The following is a 19,532-nucleotide window of genomic DNA, read 5'->3' as shown; positions in this document are numbered from 1 at the left end:
CCTTTACCGAAGAGATTATGGGTGCAAGAATCTCCAGAAAATTCAAGCTCCCAACCATCAAAGCCTATGATGGCAAGGGTGATCCCGCTAATCACGTACGAACTTTTATGAACGCCCTTTTGCTCCAACCAGTCACGGAGTCAATCAAGTGTCGTGCTTTTCCTCAAACCTTGAGCTGGATAGCGCAACACTGGTATAGTCGTTTACCTCCAAAATTTCTATTTCTTGTTTTGCTGATTTGAGCAGGGCCTTCATAGGACAATTTGTCGGAAGCAAGACCCACGCCAAAAGCTCCGCCTCGTTAATTAATGAATTTGCACCAGGGTAAGAACGAATCGCTCCGAGAGTATATGAATCGTTTTACCAAGGAAGCCTTGAAGGTCCCAGATTTAGATCAGAAGGTAGCAATGATTGCACTCCAGCAAGGAACCACGGATGATAACTTCCGACGATCTCTAGCCAAGAGGGCTCCTGCAATATGAATGATCTACAAGAGAGAGCCTGGAAATATATAAAGGAGGAGGAAAGTTTGAGAAAATCCTAGAACAATCAGGGACCAAACACCAACTTCAAGAAACGTGGGAGTGACACGCAGTATAATGCTGAGAATAAGTACTCCAAGAGGGAAGATGGTGAAAAATCGCCTGCTAGAAAGAAATTGGGGCCGAGGTTCACTGAATACGCTAGGCTTAATGCCCCGAGGAGTCAAATCCTGATGGAAATTGAGAAGGACGAAAGTGTTAGATGGCCGAAGCCTATAAGAACCGACCCGGAGAAACGGAACAAAGATTTATACTGTCGATTCCATAAAGACACCGGACATAAGACCGATGACTGCAGATAATTGAAGGATGAAATTGAGTTCCTGATCCGAAGAGGCAAGTTGACCAAATTTACCAAAGATGGAGACAAGAACCATCGAGACAATGACAATCGTGGAAGAGGCAATGATGACAAGAGAACTCAGCCTCGAGGGCCTGTGATTAATGTAATCTCCGGAGGACCTACAGTTGCTGGTACTTCCAGTAATTCGAGAAAAGCTTATACAAGAGAAGTAATGAGTATAGTTGGGGAACCCCCGAAGCGGGCAAAAATTGATTATGCTATGGCGTTCGATAACGCGGACCTTGAGAAGGTGAAGTTCCCTCATGACGATCCTTTAGTGATCACACCAGTGATTGGAAACACGTCCGTAAAGAGAGTACTCGTTCATAGTGGAGCCTCGGTGGATATTTTGTTCTATGATGCATATGAGAAGATGGGGTATGTTGATTCCCAACTCACACTCTCGGACATGCCCATATATGGTTTCAACAACGCGGAGACGAAAATCGAAGGTATGATCCAACTACCAGTAACAATGGGCACCGAGCCTAGACAGGCCACATGCCTGTTGAACTTTTTGGTCGTTAAAGCCTCATCAACCTACAATGCCATCCTTGGAAGGACCGGGATACACGCTTTTAAAGCGATCCCATCCACCTACCACCTGAAGATTAAATTCCCAACTAGGAACGGAGTAGGAGAGGAAGTTGGAGATCAGAAAATGGCCCGAAGTTGTTAAGTGGGAGCATTGAAATCCGGAGGAGTTGGGGGGCAAGTATTACCTATAGAGGATCTTGATGTCCGAGAAGAAGAGGAAAGAAGAGGTAAACCTGCAGAGGATCTAATTCCTATCCCACTGTATACTGAGGAACCCGGAAAGGTCACATATGTTGGAGCATTACTCCAGGAAGATTTGAAGCAAGAGCTTGTGAGATTCTTGAGGAACAATCGCGATGTTTTTGCTTGGACAACGGCTGATATGCCAGGTATCGATCCCTCATTCATGACCCATAAGTTGAATGTGAACCCTGAGAGGAAACCCATTAAGCAGAAGAAAAGGAACTTCGCCCCTGAAAGGAAGGAAGCCATTAAACAGGAGGTCGATAAGTTGTTGGAAGCAGGTTTTATCGAAGAAATTCAATTTCCAGATTGGTTAGCCAACCCTGTCATGGTTAAGAAAGCTAATGGGAAGTGGAGGATGTGTGTAGACTTCACTGACCTAAAGGACACTTGGCCAAAGGATTGTTTCCCTCTTCCGAGAATTGATACTCTGATAGATGCCACTGCTGGCAATGAGATGCTGAGCTTCATGGATGGCTTCAGTGGATATAATCAGATCCGGATGGACAAGGACGATGTACCCAAGGTATCATTCATCACTGACTTTGGTGTATTCTGTTATTTAGTTATGGCGTTTGGACTTAAGAATGCAGGAGCCACGTACCAACGCCTGGCAAATAAGATGTTCAAACATCTAATAGGTAAGACTATGGAAGTACACGTAGATGATATGTTGGTGAAAAACTTGAATAAAGCGGATCACCTTGAACATTTGAAAGAGGCTTTTGAAGTCCTGAGGACACATAAGATGATGTTAAACCCGGCCAAGTGTGCCTATGGAGTTGGTTCCGGGAAGTTCCTGGGTCTAATGGTCTCCAAGCGTGGTATTGAGGCCAACCCCGACAAAATAAAAGCTATCCTGGATATGGAACCACCTAAGAGTATAAGGGACGTTCAGAAACTGACAGGAAGAATTGCAGCCTTGGGAAGGTTCGTATCCATGTCGGGAGACAAGTGCTTACCTTTCTTCAAAGCTTTAAAGAAGGTTAAGAACTTTGAATGGACGGATGAGAGCCAAGTGGCCTTCGAACAGCTAAAGAATTATATGGCAGAGCCACCACTCCTATCAAAACCCGTAGAGGGTGAGATCCTGTATGTATACTTGGTTGTCTCAGAACAAGCCCTAAGTGCCGTACTGGTTCGGGAGGAGTCCAAAGTTCAGAAACCGGTATACTATGTGAGCAAGGTTCTACATGGAGCGGAGCTCAATTACTCGGTGATCAAAAAGTTTTCCTTGGCTATGATTACAGCCTCAAGGAAGTTGAGACCTTATTTTCAGTCTCATAAGATAGAAGTCTTGACCGACCAACCTCTTCATAATGTTATACATAGCCCAAAGGCTAGTGGAAGATCGATTAAGTGGGCAATTGAGCTCGGAGAGTTCGATATTCGATATAAGCCTCGAACAGCGATTAAGGCTCAGGCTTTAGCTGACTTCCTTGTTGAATGCACCATTGGCAACCAGGAAGTCGGGGGGAAGGAAGATAAGGTAGGGGAACCTACTAAGGAAGAGAAACCTAAAGAATATTGGATACTATTTTTTGACGGAGCTTCAAAAACAAAAGGTAGTGGTGCAGGACTTGTGCTCCAAAGCCCTGATGGCTTTACTGTGGAATATGCTATTAAGCTAGACTTCCCGACCCCTAATAACGAAGCTGAGTATGAAGCATTGATTGCTGGACTTGGTTTAGCTAGAACCTTGAGGGTAAAGAACTTAAAAGTCTGTGGTGACTCGAAGCTTGTAGTCTTCCAAGTAAATGGTGAGTTTGAAGCCCGTGAGGAAACTATGTTGAAGTATCTAATTAAGGATTGTGAAGACCCAGATGGAACTATTTGAAGAATGTTTAGTAGAGTATGTGCCAAGGGAGGAGAACACCAAGGCTGATGCCTTGTCACAATTTGCATCCTCTGATGATGAGGTATGCTCAGGAAGCGTGTATTATCAGGTTTTGAGAACCCCAAGCATCGAAGCAAAGTTAGTTGCTCCCATCGATACAGGGGCAACTTGGATGGATGAAATTAAGTTGTATTTAGAAAACGGTCACTTACCCCCGAATACTGAGGAAGCACGAAAGTTACAGATGAGGCTCGGGAAGCCCTTAGAGAAGCTCATGAAGGCGTATGTGGCCAACACCTTGGAGGAAGAGCATTGGCACATAAGGTAACTCGCCTTGGGTTCTATTGGCTAGATATGCTAAAGCAGGCTCAAGACTATGTGAAGAGGTGTGATCGCTGTCAAAGGTTTGCACCCATCGTACGACATCCACCTGAGATGTTGACATCCATCAATTCTCCTATCCCTTTTGCAATGTGGGGGATGGATATTCTTTTACCGTTTCCGCTTGCTAGTGCGCAAAGAAAGTTTTTATTGGTTGCGATTGATTATTTCACTAAGTGGATTGAGGCCAAACCACTGGCCAAGATAACAACCAAGCAAGTCGCTCAATTTGTGTGGGAAAACATTATTTGCAGGTATGGGATACCTCGAGTCATGGTAACAGACAATGGGACTCAGTTCAACAATGCTGAATTTAAAAGCTATTGTGAGGATTACTCGATTGAGTTACGCTTCACCTCAGTTGCCCATCCTCAAGCTAATGGACAAGCTGAGGTGGCTAATAGGATAATCCTTGATGGACTAAAAAAGAGAGTTGAGAAAGCCCAGAGATCATAGGCCGATGAGTTACTCCCTATACTTTGGGCGTATCGGACAACTTGTAAAGTCTCTACTAGAGCTACCCCTTTTCAGTTAGCTTATGGAGCCGAGGCAGTGGTGCCACTTGAAATCACTCATATTTCCTCTAGGGTCCAGCAGTATGAGCTAGAAGCCAATGAAGAAGGTATGAGACTTGCTCTTGATATGATTGATGAAGTTCGTGACGAAGCTCATGCTAAGATCGTGGAAAACCAGAAGCGAGCTTCCTACTACTATAACCTACGGGTTAAAGAGCGATACTTCCGAGAAGGAGATATGGTACTTAGAAAGATTGAAGCTTCTGGGGTAGGTCCCAAAGGCAAGATGGCTCCAAATTGGGAAGGCCCCTACCAATTTAAGTCCGTTACGGGCCATGGCTCATACAAACTTCATACCTTGGAAGGAATTGAAGTTCCTAGGAGTTGGCATGCGACCAAATTGAAGATATATTATATTTGATATCTATTCTATAATAGTAGAAGTTAATAGTTATCACACCAATAAGGTCATGTTGACCACTGCCATGTAGTTGATTTCCGAAAGTAGTTTATCTCTTTTGCTATGATATTAATAAAGTCTTGAGGATTCTGCACCTTGACTTTCTCAAGTGTTATTAGTTCACTTATGTTTTCTTGAAAAATAATCTATGAAATCCTGAACATGGATAAAGGCATGAAAGTACTAAGTTGAAGTACGACGAGTAAAAGTCAATAAAACCTTGAGGGTTGACTCAAACGATAATAAATGATTTGAAAATCCTAAGTTATGGATTTATAAGCCAAAAGCTCGAAGCTAAAATCCTAAGATAAGGACGTAAAATGCACGATGTATAGAAAGAAAAAGAAGGTAGTTAAAGCTAAGACATAATACAAAAGTTAACTTAGATAAATAAATTAAAGTGTTAAACCCCGAAGGGATGATCCGAAAATCCGAATAAATATATATTACATAAGTAAGCCGCGCAGGGCTAAGAAAACTATCTAAGGAAGGTCGTCATCATAAACGTCCTCTTCCGCCTGATCCTTTCCCTGGAGTTGGGCCTCCGCATCTTGGGCCGTTTCCCCGAGGTCTTCCTTAGTCAGGCCGGGGTCCTTGATCACAAGATCCTCGGTTGGGACATCACCATCTTAGGAGTCATCTGGATGCGAATCTAGGAGGTCCTCAACCGCCATCGGGGAAGGTGTTTCCTTCCCTGAAGGGTTTGGAACTGGGAAAAGCTCCAAACTGACTCCCTCAATCTGGGAGCCGAGTTCCTCTATGATTTTCCCCCAGCAAGACTTGAAAGTCTCGGGGAAGCTAGCATCGTACTCGGCTAACAGAAGATCTTCGAACTCCTGTGAAGCCTTGTAGTCCACAATCGCCTCCTTCTTAACCCTTTCCAACTCCGCTTCCAAGGTGCGGACCTTCTCTTGCTCGGCCACCAGCTCGGCCTCTACCTTCCTGAACTGCTCAAAGTTGGCAGTCGAAGACTCAAAGTATCGATCACGATCGCGTTCTATGATCGTCTTCTCCGATCTCACCTTCTTCAAGTTATGAACAGCTGCTTGAAGATAGGTATTCATATGCGAAATAAAGGAAAATTAAAACAAGGCAGGAAACGTAGGGAACAGAAAATTCTAAGTAAAGGAAAGATTTCGAGTCTTATAGTAGCCACCGCTTGGGGCCCTAGTAGCTCTATTTGGAGGTCATCCGAGGACTCGACCACATGGGCCCTGTCTCTCGGAGTAACCACGTTGCGAGACCACTCAGCGGCGGCCCGAGAGTCCCCAACTACGGTGTCTTTCTTGAGAAGACCCCACTCGATAACGTAAGGGTTGGGATCCTTGTCCACCGCCACCGGTCGCTGGGTAAGAAAAGCGGGAACCTTCTCGATGACCAGAGGGTCCCCCTCCTTCCGAGGCCGCTTTGTGCGGGGAACCTCGATCGCCACCGCCTTGGAGGCCGCAGCTTCCCTCTTCTTGAAAATGCTCCCTAGGGCGGCTTGCGCTGCAAGTAAAACATAAAAGTTAGCAAAGAGATTCGATAAAAGAAAGACAAAGAAAATAAGACGATTGGGGCGTACCCTCAGGGCCCAAATCGCTGAGCCCATATGACTGGAGAGAGGCCTCAGAGATAAGAATCGAACTACGATGGAGGCAATCTCTAGTCAAGACCTTAATGGCCGCCTCCTCCTCGATCCCCAACTTAAGGGACCTCATTGGCCCATCCTCGGCCCGGATAAACTCCGAGTAAAAGTAGTCATCCCAGTTGGCCCCTTCCATATAAAGATAAAACCACTGCTTCTTCCAGTGTGGTAGGGAGTCAGGGGACGAATCGGAAACAAAAATGCTGCGGCCCAAAGTTCGGTATTGAATTTTGACCCAGCCTTCATCATTTGGGGTGTTTACAAATTTAAAAAGATATCTAAAAACCGCCACGCTGGGCTCCAAATTGTGTTTCTTGCATTGGACTAAAAAATAGTGTATGAATCTCCAACCGTTGGGCTGGAGTTGGGTTGGACATACCCGGGCCTCAGCTAAGAGTCTGAACACAAACATAGGGGGTGGCAACCTAAATCCAGCATAAAAGGTCTCTTTGTAAATCCTAATTGCCCCGAGCTTAGGATAACAAGCCCGGTCGTTTGGGCCTGGAACCTCGGCCTTGTAAGGCCCAGTAATACCAAAAAGTTTGGTCATAATATCTACATCTTTCTGGGTAAGTTTAGAAGGATAATGGTAAGCATCTAAATGGAGTAAGTTCGGGAATGCTTGACCGAATTCACTTAGTAAATCACGAAGAGAAAAAATGCTAGCATGAACGAGGGATTTTTTACCTCGACTAGCGCGAGAACGAGCCGCCAGTGGCTAGGACAGCTAAGATTGCTGAGATGATGAAGAATCCGCCATTGATATGCTTGGGAAGAAGGTAGAAAACCCAGAAACTAAAGAATGAAGATGAAGATTGATCGGAAACCTGGAAAAACCTTGAATACCGGCCGGAAACTGGAATTTTTTTGAATATAACCGGAGAAAGCGCCGAAAAACTCGAGGAAACTTGAGAGAACTTGAGATAATTTAGGCTCTAAGATTTGGAAACTTTTGTGAGAAATGAGAAATGAACTCTCAGCCTCTCAATATATAGAAAGCGGGAACCGGTTGCCCTTCCGGTAAACCCTAGAGTTTACAGCCTACAGCCAGTAAAATGGGCCTTGGGCCGGTCATAAAGCCATATCATAGGCGGGAAGCCCACAAATTTGAAACCTATTCTAGAAGGATCTGGAGAATTCTGGGACACGTTTTTAAAAATTTTTAAGGGAAAATAAGCTATATAGGCCTGGCAAGCTATAGACTGAGGCCCACAACATATAACACTACACTGGTCCTGGAAGCACGTCACCTATGCGTGGTTCCAACCACGTCTCCTTGGCGGGTTAAGCCACGCCTAGGACACATTGGCTTGTTAAGCAAAATATACCGTTTATAACGAAAAATAAATGAAAATCCCAGTGGAAAATAAAGTTTGTATAATTATCTCTCCTTGGCGGGTGTACCCACGCCAAGGAAGCATTAACATCTAAAGCCTTGTGAAGGCCTTAAAATCAACCACTCCCAGGAGGCATCTCCCCTAGGCGTGGTGTATAATTATGTCTCCTTGGCGGGTGTACCCACGCCAAGGAAGCATTAACATCTAAAGCCTTATAATGGCCTTTAAATCAGCCACGCCTAGGAGGCATCTCTCCTTGGCATGGTGTATAATTGTGTCTCCTTGGCGGGTGTACCCACGCCAAGGAAGCATTGACGCTTAAAGCCTTGTGTAGGCCTTGAAATCAACCACGCTTAGGAGGCATTGCCTCTAGGCGTGGTATGGAATTATGTCTCCTTGGCGTGGTTACCCACGCCAAGGAAGCACGGCATGACTAAAGCTATATCAAGCACGCCTAGGAACCATGTCTCCTAGGCGTGGCATGCTAAAGTGCCTCTTTGGCGGGGGTACCAACGCCAAGGAGGCAGGACGGCTGAGGCATCAATAAACCACGCCCCAGGAGACATGTCTCCTAGGCGTGGCAAGCTAAAGTGCTTCCTTGGCGGGGGTACCCACGCCAAAGAAGCATCTCTTGGACAGGGATGAATTTCTATTAAAGAATTATTTAATTCTTAAAAGAAATTCTCTGAAAATACCAAAAAATTGAAAAAAAATCCTGGAAATTCAGGGAAAATTCCAAAAATTTATTTTAATTTCAAAAATATTTTGAAATTTTTTTAAAGACCCGAAAAATTCTAGAAAATTGGAATTTAATCACGAAAATTCCAATTAAATTGAGTTAAGCCCCGAAAAAATACGAAAATGCTCGAGAGGACTATTACAAGCGTAATTTTGAGAAGGATACTTGTGGTACCAGTAAAAAAGACTCGTAATGTCATGAAAACGACTCGAAAAGCCATAAGAAAGACTCATGTCTTCCGATACTCCAATCAAAAATGAAGTACGATCCCGAAGGATATGAAACAGAGCTATCTTTACTATACAGTCAATTCAAATCATCTCTCGAACTATTACAGTAGCAGGTGATTAGGATTTGTGAGATCCTTGCGCTATTTATGGAACTTCAGACCTTGGGTGACAGGAATTTGCAGAAGCTAGCTTTCTCGCATGATGTGTGAATCAGAAGCTCAGAAAGCCGATAAGGTCTCAGTAACTTTTGAAAAGTTTCTACAAAACTTATCATAAGTTGGGGGGCAAATGATATGGGTTGAAAATAATATTTATTTATTATTGGAACCAAGGACACGAAAGCCCAGTTAATTAGGGCCTGAAACGCTTAAATATTAAATAATTACGAAATTAATTAATAAAGGCCCGATTGAAGGTCCAGTCACAAGTACGAATTCTATAATACATCTGATTCTAGCAGATAAATATTCAGGAGTTCGGATAAACATCAGCAATGAAAGGATAAGAGTTCTATCTTATCTCTTGCTCCGAAGCATACTTCGATAAGAAGTCTGATACATGGAATCATACTTCCATCCGACTTCTGACTCTGAAGCGCCTATATAAAGGGCTCTACCCCTCTAAACTAGAACTACGTTTTGGACTTGATTCTTCTCCAAACAGATAATACGTAGGCATCTCACATCGAGACTAGTCCAAAGCACGAATCGCTCACACCCCTTGTTTTTAGTTCTATAACAGTTGTCAATATATAAAACGGTCCATAATAGGACCTCGTCAAAATTTATAATCCGACTCAAATGAAATAAACTGAATATATATTAAGCAAAAAATAACAAAATCACTTAATCTAAAATTGAAAACTGGTGAGAAAATGTCTCAATAGAAAAAACAACTTTCTTTCATCTTAATACACCCCCTTAATCTTTTATTCTTTTTCCTAAACATTATCTTTAAAATTATTTCAAAAATGCTTCCCAAATCTTTAATTTCCTTCTATAAATCTTACTTTTAGAATTAAATAGGGTTATTCAGTTGAGATTAAGAAAAAATCATTCATAATCCTGGTATATTTAATTCGAATTTTTAAAATTGCATCTAAATCTTGGGGTTAGTCAATTGGGATCTTATTATATCCAATAAAATCTAGTTATATTCTATTATAATTTTAATTATACTTAGAAAACATGAATTTTATGAGATTGTTCGGGCTATCTTATAGTGTTTGAAATTCCATCATAATTTTTGAGATTTTGAGTATTCAAAAATCCGCATAAAATCAAAATCAGATATAATCCATTAAAATATATGGATTATTACCAATCCATTAAAATCCGAGTTAAATAATCTTAATCCTTTCCTTTTTCTAAATATTATCATAAATTTATTCGAAAGAATTTTCATAAATCTATGATTACCTTTTTAAATCTTACTTCTAAATTAATCATAATCCTTTATACCATTCTATATCTCTATACCACAAATATAAATCTTTTAAAATAGATCTTCATGTTTTGCACCAAAAAGTAGAAATTCAGAAGTCCAACTCTTTTTGTCTAGAGGGGCTTTCCAAACTTGGGATATGAATTCAAACGTAGGCATTTTATTATGTAGAGATGAAGCCAAGTGCTTAGCTTGTGAAACTAACATCCCTACTTTTCGGAATATTAAAATTAAATTCAAAACTCAAAAACAATATAATTTATTAATCTAAAATTCTATTATAGATGGTATTATAACCATTTTGTAAGTTATTTCTGACCATTGTAAATATGTTGTAGTTACATTATTTATTACTTGAAAATATTTCATTTTCTCTTTGTTATTTTAAAAAAAATTATGATTATATAATTATACATAACTTAATGATATTTATATATCTGTGTGAGAGAGAGAGAGAGAGAATAATTCTAATATAAGTTTTAGTTGAATTTAATTAGTAATAGACTTTTTTTTATGTAATGAACATTATGTATTATTAATTATTGATTAACTTGTTATCATATTTTATAAGAACTTAATTTTCAAATTAAATTTTCCATAAATCGAATATATTAAAATTTATATGATAAAATTTCTACAATATAATTTATTTGTATCTTCAAAAATAGTAACATATTATTACTAACCACTACGAACTTTAACCTATAAGGTTATTTTAATTTTTTAAAAAAAATTATTAATAATAACCATATAGTTTATTTTCTATTAATCAAAATTAATTTATAAGTGTTTGGATAGTTTGACACTTATATAAAATAGATGGTTTATAAAGAAAAAAATTTGCCAATAGTTTGCATTGACACTTAATTAATCTAATTGGACATTATTCGGGTTTTTATTATAAAATAATATAACTAAGTACAAACTTTTTTGTGACTAGGCCCAGCCCACCTTGGGAGGTACTTATAGGGTTCCATCTGACCCTAATCCTTCTCCAGATCTCTTCACAGAGGCCCCTCCAGATCTCTTCTCCTCTCTTCCCCTCCCATGGGTTCCATCTCAATGTGCTGCTCCTTGTTATACAGGTATACGTATATACTCTTTACAATTTTAAATGTACCACATGAACACATATAATATATATGGTCCTCATGCTTGGTAAATATGCCTGTTAGTTGTTCTTCATTTTAGTAGCTAGATATATCACCTTTGGTGTATCTCTTACTTAATAATTGTATATTTACCCTATACATATGTGATGATTTTGTTGTGATCTAGATCTACTCCTGATATATTCATATAAGAACTTGATTTTTCTGAATTTTAGTTTTAATATATTATATTTATAAATTTATGAATTTATTATAAATATGTGTTTGATTCTTATTAATATGAAAAAAAATGGGTAAAAGAATATGAATAATGCTTCTTTGCATCATTATACAATATCCAAAACTACAATAGTGTTATAAACTTCTTATTTTTATGTCCACTATGCAAGCAAAATAGATAGCATAAGTAAATAAGGAGTCTATGAATGTGTTATATAGGTTATTTATTAATTTTTCACTTATTTTTATTGTGTTTAAGCTTTGTACCATTACATTTGAATATTACACCTTAAACATTTTAATATACACGTGGCTCATTGCTTGTTTGCAGCAACTATCCTCATATTGGTGATGATAAACAATGAAGAAAATGCTCCAATTTTCTCTAAATTTATATTCTCCAAGTAGTATAACATAAACTTTTAGCTATAACATTATAACATAAATATATTTTTTCATTCCTTAATAGTATACATACTTTGTTGTGTAGATTTATGAAGATATTATATATAGGTACATGGTATGGCATTTGTCTAGATATGGTGATGTGGTTAAAATTTCATACTTTGTTTGGGTCACCTTTGTTAGATGTGACGCCCTCCAAATCCGGGTCAAAGATTTGGTCGTCACCAACCTTATATCACAATAACAATATGATAAATCATATTAATAGATAATGACCCTTGGTACCTTCCTAACGTAGCCTAGCCTTCAACGGCCTGTGGCTTTCTCTTTTTCCCATCTCTCTCTTTCTCCACTTCTATGATCATCACTTTTTGAACTAATGCAACATGGTTATCTAAATCTAAAATAGCTCGCTTTCCCTTAATCCATGCCTTTAACCCATGTTAAAACCTCTTTGCCTTTTGGTCTTTGAGTACTCACATACGCTGGCACAAGCCTTGCTATTTCTATAAATTTAGCTTCGTATTCTTCCATAATCTCGTTACCTGGCTTGAGCTCCAAAAAATTTATCCCCATTTGATCTTGCATATAATGAGGAAAATTTTTCTCCAATAATTCCTTATATCTATCCCATGAAACTTCCGTCGTACCTACCATTGCATACACCGAATCCCACCAATAATATGCTTCATGTTTTAGAAAATTACCGGCAAATTCTGTCTTTGGCCGTATCTTGGCATCTTCCGGATGTGCTGACCCCTTAAAATCAGGAGAATTCACGGCTTGGAATGCCTTAAAAGTTATCATATGTATATATGTCTTATGTCGTTGCTACTTTCCTCGTTCTTACTCTTGCTGGTTCTGTTGCTCTTGAAACTGCTGCTGCTAAGCTAACATAGCAGTTTGTTGAACTAACATTTGTAGCATCTGAGTAATCGTTGGATCAACTGGTCCAGGTGGATTAGATGGAGTCTTATTAGACTCTAAAGTTTGAGCATAGACATGGTGGTCTTTTTGGAAGACATATTCTCATAAGTAACAAACAATTATTTAGACATGGTTGAGAAGAAAACAACTTTATCAATGTTAACATATTAGTTTTACAAAACAAATGAAAACTTTTCATCAGATCAAATTTTTCTGTACAAGATATAACAAAATGAATTGAGTACAACATGTAGAATGTAAGAGTAAAATAGGTGCGAATAATATAACAGTTATGCTAATAAGACAAGTAAATGAAAGTAAAACAATTATAATTGCAAAAGAAAGATTATATATATATATATATATATATATATATATATATATATATGCAAGGTTTAGCCCGTTAATTCATGGAGCCTTTAACCCATGCTAAAACCTCTTTGCCTTTTTGTCTTCCAGTACTCACTAGCACAAGCCTTACTAGTTCTGTAAATTTAGATTCGTATTCTTCCACAGTCCGTTACCTTGCTTAAGCTCCAAAAAATTTATCCCCATTTGATCTTGAATATAATGAGGAAAATATTTCTACAGCAATTCTTTATATCTATCTCATGAAACTTCGGTCTTACCTTCCATTACATACACCGACTACCACCAATTATATGCTTCATGTTTTAGAAAATAACTCGCAAATTCTGTCTTTTGATTATCCCTCCTTCAGTAGGGCAAAGGACATCTCCATTTCATTTGGCCATATCTTGGGATCTACCGGATCTGTGACCCCTTAAACAGGAGGACTCACGGCTTGGAATGCCTTAAAAGTTACCATATGTATATATGTCTTCTGTCGTTGTTGCTTTACTCGTTCTTGCTCTTGTTGGTTATGTTGCTGTTGAAACTGCTGCGGCTAAGCAAACATAGCAGTTGTTAGCATCTGAGTAATTAATGGTTGGATCAACTGGTCCATGGGGATTAGATGTAGTCTCATTAGACTCTGACATGGTGGTCTCTTTGGAAGACATATTCTCATAAGAAACAAACAATTATTTAGACATGGTTGAGAAGAAAACAGTATTATAATAATTAATTCTAAATTATTAATTTATAAAATATAATCTATTAAACATGAAAACACTAAATTTGGGAAAAAAATATTAATTTTTATATCATCTTTTTAGAATAATTTATTCTTATAAAAGTAGTAAATCTGAAACTAATTAATTTTGAACAAAATAATAATACTAAAATTGAATAATCTTTTCAAATATAAAATTTATTAGATAATTATATTTTTAAATAATTTAAAAACTGGAAATCCAAAACTAGTAAAACTAGACTCAGAAGTTTCTGGAGGATTTGATGCTAGTTAGTTTAGTAAAACTACACTGAGCAAAATTACACTCTGTGTCCAATAAATTATTAATTAATCATTTGTCTTTATATTTGTAATCACAAAATCTGTATAGTCACTTATTGGAGAGATACTGCCTAAAATGTGACATATTCTATACTTGGTTGTTAATTGGCAATCATTGTATATATTAAAAGCTGGACTTGAGAAGATAATATCAGTTATGTAGTTGGTTATAAACCCTCTTCATTTGCAGATAGAGGAGATCACCTCATAAAACAACAATGGCTTTATGACTTCCATCTAGTTACATCACTTGTTAGGTGTAGATACAGTTTAAAATGCAGGGTTCTTCCATCTAGTTACATCACTTGTTAGGTGTAGATACAGTTTAAAATGCAGGGTTCTCTCTGATAAGTGGTATTTATACACACTTATAGGCCTTCATTTCCACTTAAATTGGTTGGTTGTACTTAAGTGTTTAGTGTCTTTTGATGTGTTTTTAGTGTTTTTCTGTGCAGGTCACGAGTTGAGGTGATGAAGTGATTTTCTCTCATTTTAGGTTGTTTTTGGTGCATTAATTGCAAGAATAGAGAATTGTGGATTCATCACGACTTGGGATTTTGTGGGTATATCTTCTACAAACCCTCACGAGAACACACTCGTCCACTAGAGCTATCTAGGGGTTTAAAGGGCTTGTTGCATGAGCTAAATGCAACCGTGATCACCTACGGAAGTGGTACTAGAGCGAGGAAGGACATGCACGCGAGAACGAGCGGAATTGGAGAAAATTGGCCATCCGGGGGCAGACACTAGCGCGCCCGCGCTAGTGCCTAGCGCGCCCGTGCTACCTCACAGTCAACTAGCGCGCCCGCGCTTGATTAGCGCGGCAGCGCCCAGCAGAGTTGTTCCGGGCCGATTTTTGCAGCTTTTCTGATGGATTTTAGCAGCGGTCGAGGCCCGGTTGACTTGGTCAATGTATTTTATTTTCTCATGTGTAAAACCCTAGCCTCCAAGTAGTTTTAGAAAAAAGAATATCATAGTTTAGTTCTTGTAATCAAGCACATTATCAGTTTTGTATTGGATCGTTCTTAGCGAGGAAGTGACAGTTTCGAGCGAGATCGTGAACATCAATTCTGTAACGTTGTGTTCTTTATTATTAATTCAAGTACTTTTAATTCCCTTAATTCTCGTATTTTATTTATCATGTTTTCATTAGAACCCATGATGTCGATTAGTTCGATTATGAACTAACCGCCTTCATGGGATTCTAATGGATTTATCGATGTAGTCTAGTAAAGAATATTAATTACTTGATTTTGTGACGTACGTTGATTTCTTTGCATGAGCCGTGCTTATTCTTCTTAGGAGCGTAGCTAACTTCTAAGTTGTTTGTTAATTCTTTCTGAAGCGAGAGTGGATGATTGAATTTAGAACTATGCCATGTAAACATAGGATTATGTGAATGAAACATAATTTGTGGTAGACTTGAACTATTTTTATCACCCTGTGTAATCACGATAGACGACTTGCTGTTAAACCTCTCTGCTTACACTACCGCTATAGAGATATAGGGTCTGAGCTTTGTTGGTGTCCATGAGATCTCTGTCTTAATTGCGGATTTTGATTGGTATGATATGTGTGCAACGAGAGTTGGCATGTATTACTTTCGTGTTGTCTGATTAGGATCAGCAGTCGCATGTTAATCAGTAATTTCAATTCTAGATGAATTCGATAATGAATTTAGAATCCCATGTGTTTTCCTATTCTGATTTTGATTAGTAAATTTAGTTATTAGTATAAAAGAACACATCCTTGTTAATTGTCTTAGCAGTGAAAATTACTCATACATTGTTGCATAGGTGCGTATTCTTAATTCACCAGTCTCTGTGGGAACGAACAAATATATTACTTGTGATCACGTGCGCTTGCGTGTAGATTTTTGCGAACACTCTCCATCCTACTTTCTCTAGTTATTGGCTTCTTTTAAAAAAATAATTATATATTCCACAATTATGTAAAAGTATTCAAACAAGATCTCTGATAAAAGTGCAATTTTGGGATTACCAGTCCAAAGGCTGGTAAAAATTGACTGAGTTGCAGGGCAATCTTGGTGAAAACGTGAAGTTGATGAGCAGAAGAGTCATCGATGATCCTGGCCTACCACATGGCAACCTGCTAAGTGGTTCGAGCTCTTTTTTCCTACCAATTCCTCCTAAAATGGTGTTTAATTTCTTCAGCAGTAACAGATCACGAACGGAGGTATGTATATTTGTACTATGATTGTTTCATAGTTTTTTGTTTGTCATTAGTGGTGCACGAGTCTCAAATCTCAATGTCGAAGATTATTGACAAAATTATAAGACATTCAGTCTAAATCCATATATTTGATGATCAACAGTGGGACTTGTTTGCAAAGGGGAATGCATATGATGCGATACACGACACTCATCTTCACCGAGAACCTAGAAGTGGTGTAACCGTATTTAAAATTTTGGTAAGTACAAGTATAGAAGAATCTTTGTTATTTGTTATTATCAAACTATGACTAAATTTTGAAAAATTGCACAATCGGCAGAAGCTACTGATACTCTCAAGGTTTTGATGATAACACTAACAGCAAGCTAATAACATGAAACTGATATGTGTAAGCATGCTATCAAAGGTTGTTTATGCGGACTAACAGTATTTCAGGATGTTAGCATGATTATAGCTGTCAGCAAGCTTACAGGAATATTTACAAGCTATCAGCAGGCTTACAGCGTGAACAGAGAAACAATCGGATAAAGATCAAAGTCTATTTTCAAGGAGATTTAATAGGAAACGACTTTGTAAGGATTCTAATATTTGTATATATCTTATATAAATATTAGAGCTCAGTTTTATAAAGAGTTTCATTCAAAAACGTTTTCCTAACAAATAGGAGATTTTATCTCAAAAGAATCTTATCTTTAACAAACTCCTATTTTGTTTCAAACGGGTTTTATTTTTAAATACTTTACTGAGATGATCTCAAACGTGATTTATCTTTTACTCAGTAAACTTATGTCATCCAAACGTTCATTATTCAAATCAAATTTAAACGTGAGGTTGTTACCAAGATCGTTGGAAAATTTGTTGGATTATGACCGTTGGTATGATGTATATAAATTTGTGTGTGCTTTCATTTTCGGTAGAGAACAAGGAGAACACACTAAGCTTTCGGAAATACAACTCTTTACATTGCTAAATCTTTTATTGAGCTCTAGTGCTTATATTCGTATATATATCTATATTGAGAGTTCATAGTTTCGGTTGTATTACACTTATTCATTGTATTGTTCAAGGAGTAATGTTTTGTTGCTGTGTATCCAGCTTGTGACACAAGGGAACAAGGGAACTAGTTAGCTAGGAGAATATACTTGGGAAGTATAGGTCTTGGTAGGCTTTTGGTTCATGGTTCAGGGGTTTCAGGAGGCTGATAACAGGAACAAGGGAGAAAGGGAGTTATATTATTGAATCTTGTAATCGTTGATATTTCTTGATTAATAATATAATCTCTTACCAGTTGGTAGGGGACCAGGACGTAGACCATTAGGGTTAGGGGTCGAACCTGGCTAAAATTCTTGGTGTTGCTAGCTAGCATACTGCTTTACATTATCTGCATTGCATTTATCTTATTAGCAGGCTAACTGTTTACTCTGAAAATTAACAGCAGGCTGTCATTGACAGATAAATTATTCGGTAACTTATAAAAATCGGGTATATTAGCCATAACACCTATTCACCCCCCCTCTAGGTGTGTAATTTCAATTGGTATCAGAGCGAGGTTTGTACTTATACTTCTGTAACAGGAATAGTATCGATCGATATGGCTGATAACTTTCAGGGAAAGTCCGATTTTAGAGCTCCTCTCCTCACAGGTTCTGACAATTACAATTGGTGGAAAGGCCAAATGGAGGCTCATCTGTCCAGAGATCCCCTAATGCAAAGAGTTGTGCAAAGAGGTCCTTATGAATATCTTGATAAAGATGGCAAAGTCAAGGACGTTGATGTTCTCACAGCGGACGAGCTATCAAAGGTTGCTGCCAATGGAAAAGCAAGGAGTACATTGATCAATGGGCTGAATCAAGCTGAATATGACAAGGTCTCTTCTCTCAAAACAGCAAAGGAAATTTGGGATGCATTGGAAACGTATCATGAAGGCTCACAAGGTCTAAAGAAGGTCAAGCTCGGAAAGCTCATGAAAGAATTTGGAAGCTTCGCTATCAAGAAGGGAGAATCCATTCGTGAAAGTCAAGCAAGATTCCAAGTTACTCTTAACAGCCTTGAAAGACTTGGCAAAAAGATTCCTCAATCGGAAATCAACATGAATATTCTAAATGCAGCTCCGTTCGAATATGGTGCCAAGGTCACACCATTGGAGTCAGCTCTCAACATTGATACTATGGATCACCTAGCTATATTTGCTGAGTTGGAACAATTTGAAGCTAAAATTGAAGCTAACAGCTCAGAAAGCAGCAAGCTACCTACTGAGAAAATGAAGAATCTTGCACTTCACTCTACTGCCAGCAGGCTGGATTCAGATGAGGAAACAGAATCAGATGAGGATCTAGCTCTTATGTCCAGGAAAATCAAGAGAATGATTGAAAAGAAAAACAAAATGAAGCGAGAAAAGGGCAAAGCTTTTGGTGCAAAGAAAGATCCAAAAGATGAAGCATGTTTCGAATGTGGCAAGAAAGGTCATTTCAAAAGGGATTGCTACAAGCTGAAAAACAAGTCTAAGCCGCCTAAACAGCAAGCTGATTACAAGAACAAAAAGAAATCAAAGGCACTTCTCACATGGAGTGATGATGAAGAAGAGTCAGCTTCTGATGTTTCAAGTGATGAGATGGTTAACTTGGCTCTTGTTGGTCTCGATGGCTGAATAGAGACAACTGATTCAGATTCAGAGACTAATAGTGAGGTACATTCTATTAATTCTGAATTACACTCTATTGATACAACATCTTGTGAACTAACCATGCAGGATAAGAGTTGTCTATCAATTATGGAACTCATTGATCTAAAGAATGAGAATTATGAGCTCGAGAAAGAAAATGTTCATTTGAAGAAAGTCATAGGTGATTTCTTAAATGAAAAGAGTGCCAAGGCAAGCAGTGGAATCATTGCTACTCTCAAGGAACAAATCTCACAACTTGAAGGGAACAACATGCAAATCCAAAGAAGGAATGATACACTCATGAAGGAACTCAGCTCGCTGAGAGCAGATCTTAAAACTAAGGATGCTGGCTTGGAGGCATTC

This window comes from Daucus carota, chromosome 2 (genome assembly GCF_001625215.2).
Source record: "Daucus carota subsp. sativus chromosome 2, DH1 v3.0, whole genome shotgun sequence".
NCBI lineage: Eukaryota > Viridiplantae > Streptophyta > Magnoliopsida > Apiales > Apiaceae > Daucus > Daucus carota.
Note: the sequence above shows the minus strand (reverse complement) of the source record.